Source organism: Rutidosis leptorrhynchoides, chromosome 8 (genome assembly GCF_046630445.1).
Source record: "Rutidosis leptorrhynchoides isolate AG116_Rl617_1_P2 chromosome 8, CSIRO_AGI_Rlap_v1, whole genome shotgun sequence".
In the NCBI taxonomy this organism is placed as follows: Eukaryota; Viridiplantae; Streptophyta; class Magnoliopsida; order Asterales; family Asteraceae; genus Rutidosis; species Rutidosis leptorrhynchoides.
In genome coordinates this window covers 203,713,500-203,730,000 of record NC_092340.1, presented here as the reverse complement: position 1 = coordinate 203,730,000, position 16,501 = coordinate 203,713,500, and positions in this window count along the sequence as shown.

Here is a 16,501-nt window from a genome sequence, read left to right as displayed (position 1 = left end):
AATAATAATAATAATAACAATAATAATAATAATAATAATAATAATTATAATAATAATAATAATAATAATGATAATGATATTGTTAAAAATGATACTTTTATCTAATTATAAGATTAATGATACTAATAGTTACAAAAGTGATATTAATACTAATATTAATGAAAATGATGATAACTTGTGTTATTTTCATAATAATAATAATAATAATCCTATAATACTTAATAATAATACTAATACTTATAAGATGATATTAATGCTACTACTAATGAAAATAATAATAACTTGTATTAGTAATAATAATAACAATAACGATAATTTTAATTCTAATACTAATAATAATAATGGTGATATTACTAATAATAATAATAATAATGATAGTACTACTAGTTGTATTAACGATAATAGTAATTCTATTTCTATTAGAAATAATCATAAATATCATAATATCATAATATCATAACAAAAGTAATTTATAATAACAATAATAATAATAATAATAATAATAATAATAATAATAATAATAGAAATAGAAGTAAGAGTGTATACCCCTAAAAGCTTTTCCTAAAAAATAAATATGCCACGAACTAGAATTGAACCCGCAACCTCATGTTAACCCCACAACCACCCAAACCATCACACTGTCCGAATTTATCTAGTATAATAACGATTTTAATCCGTGTTATCATGTATCAAACTTGTTACTAAACCTCTCGACCCAACTGCAGAATTATGTGGCCCAACAAGACAACCCATTTAATAAACCCAATAAAGCTTTGTGGGCTGTTTGGTTTCCTCATGAAGTTCAACCGGCAGAAAAATATAGCAGTCCAAATATCATGTTTTAACTATTTTGCTCGATAGATAATGTGGTTGTGGGGTTCGTTTGAAAAAGGAAACAACAAACACATCATTTTCTTCTTTAAAACTCAACATCCACAACATGAAATATTCATTAAGCATATCATCATGTCAACGTTACTTTTTTTTATATTCATAGTATCACTTTATCATTTTTTTTTACTTACATTCATCATTCTTTTGTGATTGATTAAACAAAAGATAGACGCATAGCAACAAAAACTGCAACAGTACATGGCAGTTGGTGGTATTGAGTGGTGGTTTTCAATAGTAAAACGGTTATGGTGGTGGGTTGTGATTGTCGATGGTGGTTATCAAGATGTTCAATAAACAGAAAGTATGGCAGTTGTGGCAGCAACATAAGTGATTTAGTGGTGATTTAATGGTGTTGTAGTGGTTGTTGTGATGAGAACCGATGGTGGTTCATGGTGGTGGTTTGTAACGGGTTAAAACAAAATAGTAAGTGGAAGTTGTAGCGGTCACCATTGTATTCGAATAGTAGGTGCAGTAGTTTAGTTCATTTGGGTTATGTTGGTGATCAAAAACAAGGGTAATAGGTGATGGTTTACGATGAACTCAGAAGAAAGGGAAATTACAAGGTGGCAGTGTAGATTTTACCTCGAACAGCAACAGAATAAGTAGGTGCAGTAGAGGGTTTTGTAGGTCACTAACTTGAGGGGTTTGTGGTTGTGGTTAATGATATTTAAAGGTGGTCTGGTCTCATGATTTCAACAGAAGCAAGATGCAGGAAACTAGTAACAATATTGACGGTTTAATGGTGGTTGATGATTTTGTTTGATGAAGGTGTTAATCGATGGTATTGCACACGAAACAAAAACGAACTCGAAGGTGATGTTCGGTTTAGAGGCTTGTGGATTATGTGGTGGTTGTAGGTTTTGATAGAGATTGTAAAGGAGGAAACACCAATGAGCGTTCAATGGTTGATCAGTCAACATGATGTAGTGCGTCGGTGTGACGACCCGGCAATTTCTGACCAAATTTAAACTTAATTCTTATATAATTCCGACACGATAAGCAAAGTCTGTAATGTTGAGTCTCAAAAACTTTGAACTGTTTTGTATATTTAATTGACCTACGACCATTCTCGATTACTCACGAACAACTATATATAAATAGATACATATACATTAATTTGAAAATATTATTTGAAATAATATATATGATTTAATTGTTGAAAATAAATATGAAAAATAAAATGCGATGTAATGAAAAACTATTATTATAAATATATATATATATATATATATATATATATATATATTTATGTATATAAATATGTATATAAATACTACTTGTAAATATATAAAATAATATTAAATCTATTTGTTTAAAAATATATAATATATATTTATGTGATAAAACTTGTTATTTAAAACTGATTATATTTATAGAGAGAGTAAATGGAAAATGAATGATTTCGAGCTTAATTAGTAAACGTCAGTAACACTCGGTTGATGTTTTGCTAGTTTTAATATAGATATTGTACATGTTCATGAAGGATTGAAATAAAAGTTGGACTGTAAATTTGTAACGACCCGCACTTTTTCGATCGTTCTATACTTATAAGATTGATATTTACATAAATTAAACCTTACCAACATGATAAGTAATCCAAATTGTTGAGACTTATATTTCCGAAAAGAGTTTTATACAACGTTTGACCGTCTAGTTTGACCGATGATATCACGAACTATACAATATATGATAATTATACGTCTGTGTATATATATGTATATATACATATTTAACATGATTAAAGAATGATTTAATATCTCATTTTATATTAATAACAACAAGTTATATGTGTATTTTGAAACTACTAACTTAAGTTTTCAAAACGATAACTATACGTAACGTTATTTGACATAAATACTTAAGACATATAATGTTTATACATATATTGTATAAGTAATGTATTTAATCACTTTTAAAGACTTAAATACATAAAACCATATAAGTGTATTCACAAAAGATAGCTATATTTGAATCCTCATTCCATTTTTCACAAAATTTCTATACGTATACCTAGAGTATTTGTACTCGTATCATACCTAGCTCCTATACGTATTTACTAATAGTAAATACACATCAAAATCACCACCTAACCAGCCCTTATTCATGCCTTATGTATAAGGTAATTACTTTTGAATCATTGCAAGACTAATTACAAAAATACAAACTAGAATTTTGTCATGTTATCCTTAAAGATCACATTTTTAGGAGTATATATGTATCATCATTTTTGATTCATTTTTACTTCAATCTCTTAACTAAAAACACACACTCTTTCTTACTCTCTAAACTCCATAACAACCCAGCAAAATTCCATAAAGATCTAGCTTCAAAAACCATACTAAAACACCATAAGAAAACCATACAAAAACATTTCAAGAAAACCCTCCAAGAACACCAACTTACTTCCAATCTTTCATCCACTTCTATCACCCTTTTGATTCTAGCTTCTTACTCCTCTTTTACAGCAAACTTATCCAAGGAACTTGAGGTAGAATCTATGTTCATAACCTTATTCAATTCATATATATATAGCTATCTTATTTTGTGGTACAAAAGTTTAACAACAAGAACATAGTTTGAATGTTTTCAAACTTGTTGCAAACTAAATAGATCCTTCTAACTTAACTTTTAAAATACTTCAAGACATGTAACATAACTTATTTATATGTTAATTTAACAAGGTAAAACTTGGTTTTTCAAAGTATAAGTATTTTTAGAAAAATGGTCATTAAATGATTTTGTTGTAACAAAAATGTTTAACTTCATATGTTTCACTAATGTTTCACTTATGCCGTATGATTTTGAATACAAACCAAGGTATTTACAGTTCATAGTCTTAAAGAAGAACTCGATCCAAGAAGATGGCAATTTGAATCAACGAAAACGGATTTGTAACGAAGAAACTATGACCGAAACAAAATTGGTTATCCTAGATCATTTCAACTACGGGATCAATTGGAAAAAAATGATATAAATCACATATTTCTAAGATAACATGATATTTTATATATATGTACTTATAATTCAATTTTATATGGTTCAGGATCACCCGTAAACAACACAAGAAGATTAATCATAAGATCCCATGATTGTACGCAACACGTCATTTGACAACACCGGTACCATGGGTCAAGATTAATCTCGACCAATACATATACGATGGGGTTTTATTTATTTCGTTGGGGGTTTTGTTTATTGCGGGTATATTAAACATCTAAAAATGAACCATTAAAAATTGAATTACTAACATCGGAATGCTAACTACGGACTAAGGAAATATTCAAAATATTAAAAGTATAACAAGTATATATATATATAACGTTTGTTTTAAAATGAAAACATATTGATATATTATATATGGATAGGTTCGTGATATCAACCGGAAGACCGAGTCAAAATATATATATCATCAAGACAAGAGTGAGTATATAGTCCCACTTTTAAACTCTAAATATTTCGGGATGAGAATACATGTATTTTATGTTTTACGATATGGACACAAGTAACTGAAAAATATGTTCTACGTTGAGTTGTACCACTGGCATACTTCCCTGTAGCTTGGTAACTAATATTTACAGCGGTATTGTAAACGCGAATCCTGTTGATAGATCTATCGGGCCTGACAACCCCAACCGGACTGGACGACCAGTATTCAACGGTTGCACAGTACTTCGTTTTGTGACTACACTTGGTACGGTGTAGTAAGATTTCATATTAAAGGGAATATGCGACGTGAAAATGTTAAGTATGGTTACCAAGTGCTCAACCACTTAGAATATTTTTATTGAAATGTTTATACACGAAATCTTGTGGTCTATATATATATATATATATTGCTGCGCACTAAACCTATATCTCACCAACTTTATGTTGATGTTTTTAAACATGTTTATTCTCAGGTGATAATTAAAGCTTCCGCTGCATTATGTTGAATCTAAGCAGGATCATGCGTACTCATATTTGTGTCAAAAATAAAACTGCATATCCGAGGACGTGTGTTGTAAAATATGCTAGAAATCGTGTTGTTATTATCATTTGTAAAGTTTGTAAGTCGAAGATTATCGTTAAACGATAATCATCTTTTTATTGTCTAAAGCTTGTAACAAAAATAATGGTTTGGTTTGTAATGTATAATATATGCAGTTTTCCTTTTTAAAAATGTCGCATATAGAGGTCAATACCTCGCAATGAAATCATACGTTATCTAACACGTTCTTATGGTTAAGGACGGGTTATGACATGTGGTATCAGAGCGGTGGTCTTAGCGAACCAGGTTTGCATTAGTGTGTCTAACTGATAAGTCGTTAGGATACATTAGTAAAGTCTGGACTTTGACCGGGTCTGATTTAAAAAAAAAAAAAAAAACCATTGCTTATCACTGTTGGTTAAAATTTATATGTAAATATTATATAAGTACTAATGGGTTAGTTGTTGTGTGATAGATGTCGAGCTCAAAAATTGTTATCACAATCAACGACTCCGAATCAGAATCTTCAGATGGCGTTCCAGTCATTAACCTGTCCGATGACGAAAATGATATCCTTGGGGAAGACTCACAAATTCCGGATGAACCAACTATAGAGAACCCGGAAAGTGAACCCGAGGAGGAAAGTGAACCCGAGGAGGAAAGTGAACCCGAGGAGGAAAGTGAACCCGAGGAAGAAATACAGGAAATTACAAAAGACGAGTTCGAACTAGGAAAGAAACGAAAAGCTAGTGAATTAGAAAATTCAAATCCCGAGTTTAATGAGAATGATGTGGCACCAATTCCACTCAACACTACCACCCCTATCCCCGCTATTCCTATTCGTTCTGTCCCGGCATCCAGTTCTTCAGTCCCACAGCCAAAATATAGGCAGACAGTTAGGATAAGCGTTAAGCAAATCTTTGTGTCTAAACGTCCTAGAAAATAGATCAAACGATGCGCTGCTGTGTCAAACCATGGAACCGAATAATGTTTTGTATAATATTAATAGTGTGGTTTGCTTAATGTTCGATGTAAGATAAGCATATGTAAAATATTGAAGTATGAAATGCAATAATTTTCCATGGTTAAGTATTATTTAGATTGTAGTAATTGATTCTGTACTAAGCTATTAAGTATGAACATTAACGGGTAGGTACTACCCAAGATATAATTATAAAACGCTAATAAGAAGAAAAGGCTTTTATAATAATACCTGGTTCATATTATTAACAAGCTATAAATGTACTATAAATACACACTACATCTATAATATTCCATGTGAATAATTATTTTCTTTCATTAGAAAATGGCGCGATTGAATCGAATGACGGAACAAGAACTCGAGGAACTCATCAACCAGCGAGTGAACGACAGAATGTTATGGGTTGAGGCTGCAAGAGCTGCTGCAGTTAATCCAAATCCTAGTGTAGGATGCTCCTACAAGACGTTCCAAGCTTGCAAGCCATCATCATTCAGTGGAACGGAAGGACCTATCGGTTTAACCCGATGGATAGAAAAGATGGAGACGGTGTTCAAAATCAGTGGTTGTGATGAAAAAGACATGACCAAGTTTGCATCGTGCACTTTACAAGATAGTGCACTCACATGGTGGAAGAATTATGTGAAGGCGGTAGGAGGAGATGTAGCTTATGATACTCCATGGGAAGAATTCAAAGCAATGATAATCACCGAGTATTGTCCAAGGAATGAGGTTATTAAGTTAGAAGATGAATTACGAAGTTTGAAGGTGGTTGGTACTGAAATCACCAACTACAACCAGCGATTCATGGAATTAGTTTTGCTATGTCCTGAATTGGTTCCAACCGAAGAACGGAAGATTGAAATGTACAAAGCTGGTTTGCCCAAAAAGGTCAAGGCAAATGTTACAGCATCGAAACCTAAGACAATTCATGAAGCTATAACCATGGCGAACGAGCTAATGGATCAGGTCATTTTGGACAAGAAAGCATTCAATACTGAGGTGAAGGTATTGGGAAACAAGAAAAAGTGGAATGGAAGTTATGATCGAGGTAACCAACAACAACCTTATAAGAAACAAGAAACCACAAAAGGTGCGAGTAGCGGTTCAGGCTTTGGTTACAAAGGACAAAGTCCTTTATGCAACCGTTGCCACAAACATCACTTTGGTTACTGTAGTGTGTTATGCACCAAGTGTAATCGACAAGGTCATCTTGCGGAAGATTGTAAGGCTCTCGTTACAAATGGCAACAAGACTCCTGCCACCAACGCAAATAGAACTGCTTTGGCTACCATTACTTGTTTTGGTTGTGGAAAACAAGGTCACTATAAGAGTCAGTGCCCGAATCAGAATGGCGGACCTGCACGTGGAAGAGCGTTTGTTATTAATGCTAGAGAGGCACGAGAAGACCCGGAGCTTGTTACGGGTACGTTTACCATTAATAACTTATCAGCATCTATTTTATTTGATACTGGCGCCGATAGAAGCTACGTGTGTATAAATTTTTACACTAAATTGAATTGTTCATCATTACCTTTAGATGCTAAGTACTTGATTGAGTTAGCTAATGGTAAACTAATTGAAGCCGATAAAATTTGTCGTGATTGTGAAATAAATTTAGCCGGAGAAACATTTAAAATCGACTTAATACCCGTAGAATTGGGAGGTTTTGATGTAATAGTCGGCATGGACTGGATGTCCAAAATAGGAGCGGAAGTTGTTTGTGCCAAGAAGGCAATTCGTATTCCTGGTAAGGATAAAATACCGGTGATGATTTATGGAGAGAAGGGTAATTCAAAGCTAAAACTCATTAGCTGTTTGAAAGCCAAGAAGTGTTTAGAAAAGGGATGTTACGCTATTTTAGCACATGTTAATAAAGTCGAAAAGAAAGAAAAGTGCATCAACGACGTGCCTGTGGCAAGATATTCGATACATCCTGGAGTTGGAAAGATGTACCAAGATCTTAAGACGCATTATTGGTGGCCTAATTTAAAAACAGACGTTGCAACATATGTTGGGGAGTGTTTAACTTGTTCCAAGGTTAAAGCAGAACACCAGAAGCCGTCAGGGTTACTTCAACAACCAGAAATCCCAGAATGGAAATGGGATGGTATTACCATGGATTTCATCACAAAGTTACCAAAGACTGCCTGGGGATATGACACCATTTGGGTGATTGTTGATCGTCTCACCAAGTCTGCACATTTCTTACCTATAAAGGAAACAGATAGAATGGAGAAACTATTACGATTGTATATAAAGGAAGTTGTTTCAAGGCATGGAATACCTATTTCCATTATATCCGATCGTGATAGTAGATTTACCTCAAAGTTTTGGCAATCACTACAGGAGGCACTAGGAACTCGGTTGGATATGAGTACCGCATATCATCCACAAACCGATGGACAGAGTGAAAGAACGATTCAGACTCTTGAAGACATGCTCAGGGCATGTGTTATCGATTTTGGAAACGGATGGGATAAATACCTACCGTTAGCAGAATTCTCGTATAATAATAGTTATCATGCGAGCATTGGAGCTGCGCCATTCGAAGCATTGTACGGAAGGAAGTGTAGATCTCCTATCTGTTGGAATGAAGTAGGAGATCGACATTTAACTGGTCCCGAGATCATACATGAAACGACTGAGAAGATAGTGCAAATCAAGGAGAGATTGAAAACAGCCCGTAGTCGCCAAAAGAGCTACGCCGATGTCCGAAGGAAACCATTAGAGTTTCAGGTCGGGGACATGGTTATGCTAAAGGTGTCACCTTGGAAAGGTGTAATACGGTTCGGCAAAAGGGGTAAACTGAACCCAAGGTACGTAGGCCCGTTCAAGATCATCGAACGCATTGGACCGGTAGCTTATCGACTCGAGTTACCACAACAACTCGCCGGAGTACATAATACCTTTCACGTCTCAAACCTTAAGAAGTGTCTTGCAAAGGAAGACCTCACCATTCCTCTTGAAGAAATCCATGTCGACGAGAAACTACAATTCGTCGAAGAACCAATTGAAATCATGGACCGTGAAGTTAAACAGCTCAAACAGAGCAATATACCGATTGTTAAGGTTCGTTGGAATGCTAGAAGAGGTCCCGAGTTTACTTGGGAACGAGAGGATCAGATGAAACGAAAGTATCCGCATTTGTTTCTCGATGACGCAAAATAGGTACAATTTTAAAATTTCGGGACGAAATTTATTTAACGGGGAGGTAATGTAACGACCCGCACTTTTTCGATCGTTCTATACTTATAAGATTGATATTTACATAAATTAAACCTTACCAACATGATAAGTAATCCAAATTGTTGAGACTTATATTTCCGAAAAGAGTTTTATACAACGTTTGACCGTCTAGTTTGACCGATGATATCACGAACTATACAATATATGATAATTATACGTCTGTGTATATATATGTATATATACATATTTAACATGATTAAAGAATGATTTAATATCTCATTTTATATTAATAACAACAAGTTATATGTGTATTTTGAAACTACTAACTTAAGTTTTCAAAACGATAACTATACGTAACGTTATTTGACATAAATACTTAAGACATATAATGTTTATACATATATTGTATAAGTAATGTATTTAATCACTTTTAAAGACTTAAATACATAAAACCATATAAGTGTATTCACAAAAGATAGCTATATTTGAATCCTCATTCCATTTTTCACAAAATTTCTATACGTATACCTAGAGTATTTGTACTCGTATCATACCTAGCTCCTATACGTATTTACTAATAGTAAATACACATCAAAATCACCACCTAACCAGCCCTTATTCATGCCTTATGTATAAGGTAATTACTTTTGAATCATTGCAAGACTAATTACAAAAATACAAACTAGAATTTTGTCATGTTATCCTTAAAGATCACATTTTTAGGAGTATATATGTATCATCATTTTTGATTCATTTTTACTTCAATCTCTTAACTAAAAACACACACTCTTTCTTACTCTCTAAACTCCATAACAACCCAGCAAAATTCCATAAAGATCTAGCTTCAAAAACCATACTAAAACACCATAAGAAAACCATACAAAAACATTTCAAGAAAACCCTCCAAGAACACCAACTTACTTCCAATCTTTCATCCACTTCTATCACCCTTTTGATTCTAGCTTCTTACTCCTCTTTTACAGCAAACTTATCCAAGGAACTTGAGGTAGAATCTATGTTCATAACCTTATTCAATTCATATATATATAGCTATCTTATTTTGTGGTACAAAAGTTTAACAACAAGAACATAGTTTGAATGTTTTCAAACTTGTTGCAAACTAAATAGATCCTTCTAACTTAACTTTTAAAATACTTCAAGACATGTAACATAACTTATTTATATGTTAATTTAACAAGGTAAAACTTGGTTTTTCAAAGTATAAGTATTTTTAGAAAAATGGTCATTAAATGATTTTGTTGTAACAAAAATGTTTAACTTCATATGTTTCACTAATGTTTCACTTATGCCGTATGATTTTGAATACAAACCAAGGTATTTACAGTTCATAGTCTTAAAGAAGAACTCGATCCAAGAAGATGGCAATTTGAATCAACGAAAACGGATTTGTAACGAAGAAACTATGACCGAAACAAAATTGGTTATCCTAGATCATTTCAACTACGGGATCAATTGGAAAAAAATGATATAAATCACATATTTCTAAGATAACATGATATTTTATATATATGTACTTATAATTCAATTTTATATGGTTCAGGATCACCCGTAAACAACACAAGAAGATTAATCATAAGATCCCATGATTGTACGCAACACGTCATTTGACAACACCGGTACCATGGGTCAAGATTAATCTCGACCAATACATATACGATGGGGTTTTATTTATTTCGTTGGGGGTTTTGTTTATTGCGGGTATATTAAACATCTAAAAATGAACCATTAAAAATTGAATTACTAACATCGGAATGCTAACTACGGACTAAGGAAATATTCAAAATATTAAAAGTATAACAAGTATATATATATATAACGTTTGTTTTAAAATGAAAACATATTGATATATTATATATGGATAGGTTCGTGATATCAACCGGAAGACCGAGTCAAAATATATATATCATCAAGACAAGAGTGAGTATATAGTCCCACTTTTAAACTCTAAATATTTCGGGATGAGAATACATGTATTTTATGTTTTACGATATGGACACAAGTAACTGAAAAATATGTTCTACGTTGAGTTGTACCACTGGCATACTTCCCTGTAGCTTGGTAACTAATATTTACAGCGGTATTGTAAACGCGAATCCTGTTGATAGATCTATCGGGCCTGACAACCCCAACCGGACTGGACGACCAGTATTCAACGGTTGCACAGTACTTCGTTTTGTGACTACACTTGGTACGGTGTAGTAAGATTTCATATTAAAGGGAATATGCGACGTGAAAATGTTAAGTATGGTTACCAAGTGCTCAACCACTTAGAATATTTTTATTGAAATGTTTATACACGAAATCTTGTGGTCTATATATATATATATATTGCTGCGCACTAAACCTATATCTCACCAACTTTATGTTGACGTTTTTAAACATGTTTATTCTCAGGTGATAATTAAAGCTTCCGCTGCATTATGTTGAATCTAAGCAGGATCATGCGTACTCATATTTGTGTCAAAAATAAAACTGCATATCCGAGGACGTGTGTTGTAAAATATGCTAGAAATCGTGTTGTTATTATCATTTGTAAAGTTTGTAAGTCGAAGATTATCGTTAAACGATAATCATCTTTTTATTGTCTAAAGCTTGTAACAAAAATAATGGTTTGGTTTGTAATGTATAATATATGCAGTTTTCCTTTTTAAAAATGTCGCATATAGAGGTCAATACCTCGCAATGAAATCATACGTTATCTAACACGTTCTTATGGTTAAGGACGGGTTATGACAAAATTGATTACGAAGATTTTAGATTTGTCAAAAATATTTTTACCTTTTTAAGATTAAATATTAGCACTCCGTACATATAAATTGGAACAGAAAATAAATAATTATCGAACTTTTTTGATCAGGTTTTAAACAGTTAATGACTGAAATAATTAACTATATTTAATCTAAAAATTTGAGATTTTTAAGAACACTTTTGTACTTTAACTGTTTAAGCAATAAACACGATATAGCCATCCGGGTAAAACTGTCGGTAGGTATATGACAAATAATAGTCTGCTGTACTATTAAGAGGCACTGTTTAACTCATGAATCATTTGATCAAATTATTAGTTTTATTATTATATTGATTATTATTACTTTATGTTAATCTATAAAATTACATACACTAGTATGCATACGGAAAAAAACTCACACTTGCCATAACTTAATCGACTTCCATTACCACGTTCACCACCAGAGCACCAATCACCGCCACCGGCCACCATACACCACCACCACCCTACACTGCCATCCATGTCCACCATCATAACAAATTCAAACAACCACACTCTCGAATACCATCTCAAAGTCATGAAGAATCGAAACCCACAAACTTAGACACCAATCGAACACCATTAACCCGTCATCGTCTTCCTTATTTTCTTTTCTTTGTTACACGAGCTAGCATGATTTTGTTCCCAGGCAACCACCACCGTCACCTTGTGACCACCCAACAACATAAACAACCACCACCGCTGATAATTTGCTGCTGCTACACTTTGCTTTTATGATCAAACTATTGTGATTCACCACCTCACCACCATATCTCTCTATCTCTCTTCTATATTCTTGAACTCACCATAACCATCATCACCCTTTCAATATTTTTTTAATCTCCATCACCGGAAACAACCAACCACCATGAACCAAACTAATCAACCACTACAAACGTCACTCATTAAACTACTACACCTGCTCCTACGTTTATATTTTTGTTCCGATTAACACCATGAGGAGAATGAATGCTACAGTAGCAATAACCAAAACAAAATGTGTAATTGAGTAGATGATAACGATTGTTACTGCTACTCGCTGTCTCCTGTCCGATTTTTGTTTTATTTCGAAAACCCAACTGTAACCTTGATTTGGTATTCGTTTCTGTGTTTGAACCGTAGACAAACAAAACCCATTTAATTATTACCGCTATATTATTTTCTGCCTTGCTCAATAATTCACAAATCCAAATACCAAATACGTCTTGCTTCTGCCTAAAGATTGTTTTCTGTTCTCAAACTAAGAATGTCACGAGGATGAAAGGGAGAAGACGATGAATAGTAAAATTTATTACGATGGAAAAATATTGTTGAAGATTGACGTTCGATGATAGTGATAAAGAAACAAGCAACGATGATAACAGTAATGATACAGTGGTATAATGGGAACGATGATGGAGATTGAGGATCGAATTTCTTTTTATTCTGTTGACCTAATCGTTTTGCAAGAGTGGACAGTTAATCGACTTGGGCCATGTTATGTTTTGTTAGTTATCAGGCCACTAATGGGTATTTATACTTTAATGGATTTTGCCTTAAGAATTGCTTAGTTGGGCCAATATGCTTTGGTAATCTAGTTGGGCCACAAAAACGATTTTTAATGAGGAAGTTTGAGGATGGTGGATAATAATGGAAAACAGATACATGATAAAAGAATTTGAATCCGTATTTTTGACAAGGAAATAAGAAGCAGACCAATGGTTAGGCATGTTTGGGATATTTGAGAGGTCGCGAGTTCGAATCCTGTCTAGGGCATTTCTTTTTGGAAGGCCTTTTGAAACCTTTAAGGTAGTATTATTATTATTATTATTATTATTATTATTATTATTATTATTATTATTATTATTATTATTATTATTATTATTATTATTATTAGTATTAATTATAACTTTTATTATTATTATTACTTCTAATACATGTAATAAGTATCATTTATTATTAATATTATTATAGTTACAATTAGAATTTGTATTATATTTAGTATTAATATTATTATCATATATAAGTATTATTATTAGCATTATCATTTAGGTTATTATTGGTAGTATCATTATGAGTAAACCCATTATCGACATTATATTTATCATTATTATTGTTATTATTATTATTATTATTATTATTATTATTATTATTATTATTATTATTATTATTATTATTGTTATAATCATTAACATTAAAATTAATATTTTAATTGAAATTATAACTATCATTATTTTTATCATTATTACTACTAGTATTACTAATATATCAAATAAAGATTTTTTTTTACATAAAATATAGTATTAACATAAAACCTAACAATATTAAGATTTTGTAATAAATACGAGGTATCTATTTAATGTATAAAAAAAATAATAATAAATATATCAAATTAAGTATTAATGAATCATATAATTTATTAAAATAACAACTATCTCAATAATAATATCTAAACTTGTTCGATTACAAGTATATGTTTTAATAAATATATGAATAATATAGGTTCGTGAATCCGAGATCAACCCTACACTTGTTAAATGACGTCATATGTATTTTTACTACAAAATACATTAGGTGAGTTTCATTTTCCTTTTTACCCTTTATATTTTTGGGCTGAGAATACATGCGCAACTTTTATAACTGTTTTACGAAATAGACACAAGTAATCGAAATTACGTTCTATGGTTGAATGATCGAAACTGAATATGCCCCTTTTTAGTCTGGTAATCTAAGAATTAGGGAACAGACACCCTAATTGATGCGAATCCTAAAGATAGATCTATTGGGCCCAACAAGCCCCATCCAAAGTACCGGATGCTTTAGTACTTCGAAATTTATATCATGTCCGAAGGAGGATCCCGGAATGATGGGGATATTCTATATGCATCTTGTTAAGGTCGGTTACCAGGTGTTCAATCCATATGAAATATTTTTGTCTCTATGCATGGGACGTGTGTTTATGAGAAATGGAAATATGAAATCTTGTGGTCTATTAAAATTATGAAATGATTATTTATGTTAAACTAATGAACTCACCAACCTTTTGGTTGACACTTTAAAGCATGTTTATTCTCAGGTACGAAAGAGATCTTCTGCTGTGCATTTACTCATTTTAAAGATATTACTTGGAGTCATTCATGGCATATTTCAAAAGACGTTGCATTCGAGTCGTTGAATTCATCAAGATTATTATTAAGTCGTTGATAGTCTGATATATTATGAAATGTGAAGCATGCCTGTCAACTTTCGATGTTTGTCTTTCAAAAACGAATGCAATGTTTGTAAAATGTATCATATAGAGGTCAAGTACCTCGCGATTTAATCAACTGTTGTGAATCGTTTATAATCGATATGGACTTCGTCCGGATGGATTAGGACGGGTCTCTACAGTTGGTATCAGAGCGGTGGTCTTAGTGAACCGGGTCTGCATTAGTGTGTCTAACTGATAATTCGTTAGGATGCATTAGTGAGTCTGGACTTCGACCGTGTCTGCATGTCAAAAGTTTTGCTTATCACTTTTGTCAGAAATCATTTGCTTATCATCCTTAGTAAATTACCTGCTTATTATTCTTAGTCTAGACACATCTTATTGCATTGACTGCATGAATAGTGTATAGACAAAATTCATATCATAGCGTATCTGTTATTGTTATCTTTACCTGACAGCTTCCGTAGATTCCTCCGTAACTTATGAGATTTTAGTATTATATATGCATATGTAAATTATGTATTGCAGGATACTAATCTACATCCTATAATCTATTTCTTATCGAAAAATCCTTCATCTGATCGTACGAGATGAATCCTTCAACTAGTTCGAGTCCCTCGGATTCCGACAGCTATTCCGATAGTTATCCCGACAGTATTCCGAATGGATAGTCATCTAAGCTCAGGAAGCAACGTCACCAAAATGAATCAACGAATCATCCATCCCCAAATTCATCTGATGGATTCGTAGTCGACTTAATCAATGGAGACGCGCAGAAGGCGATCCCTTCCACTAACCGAATTCACCTTTTGGCGAAGAACCTGAAGCACTTACCGGCGAACCTGTTCGTAACACCATCTTCACCCTCGTTTCTCGAATATCTCGCCACGACTATATCATAACTCAGATTCTAAACCTTATTCATCTGCTCGTTCCGACCGACAATTATCCCGGAGTAATCAAAGAAGTCAACGAACTGCGCGCTCGAGTAATTAATTTGGAGAACATGGTGCAAAACTTACCAGCTTCAGCAACATCACCGAAACTAACAGTACCATCAGTAACAGCACCTGTATCATCAACAATCCTTGCCTCAATATCACATTCTGCACCACGAGCATAATCATCGTTCTACGTATCGTTCTATCTATTTTATCCTCGTTCGACATGGCGATTATGCAATCTCTAATATTTTATAGATTATGTATCTTAGTTCTAATGGTAAATCTAATGAGATTAATACTATATTAACTCATTAAATCTATAATTACATCTGAAGAAAATATATATTTAGGTATGTTTTCATAAAGATTGTAATTAAAAAAAAAATTCTTTTGTACAAACTGTTAATGGTGAAAATATTTTAACGGGTAGGTAATACCCGAGGAATATTTAGAATTCACATTAATAAGTTACACTGTACACTATTCGAATCTGATTCAACGGTTATTTACTATCCTACTTATATCTACCGATATACGAATCCGATCCCCACAG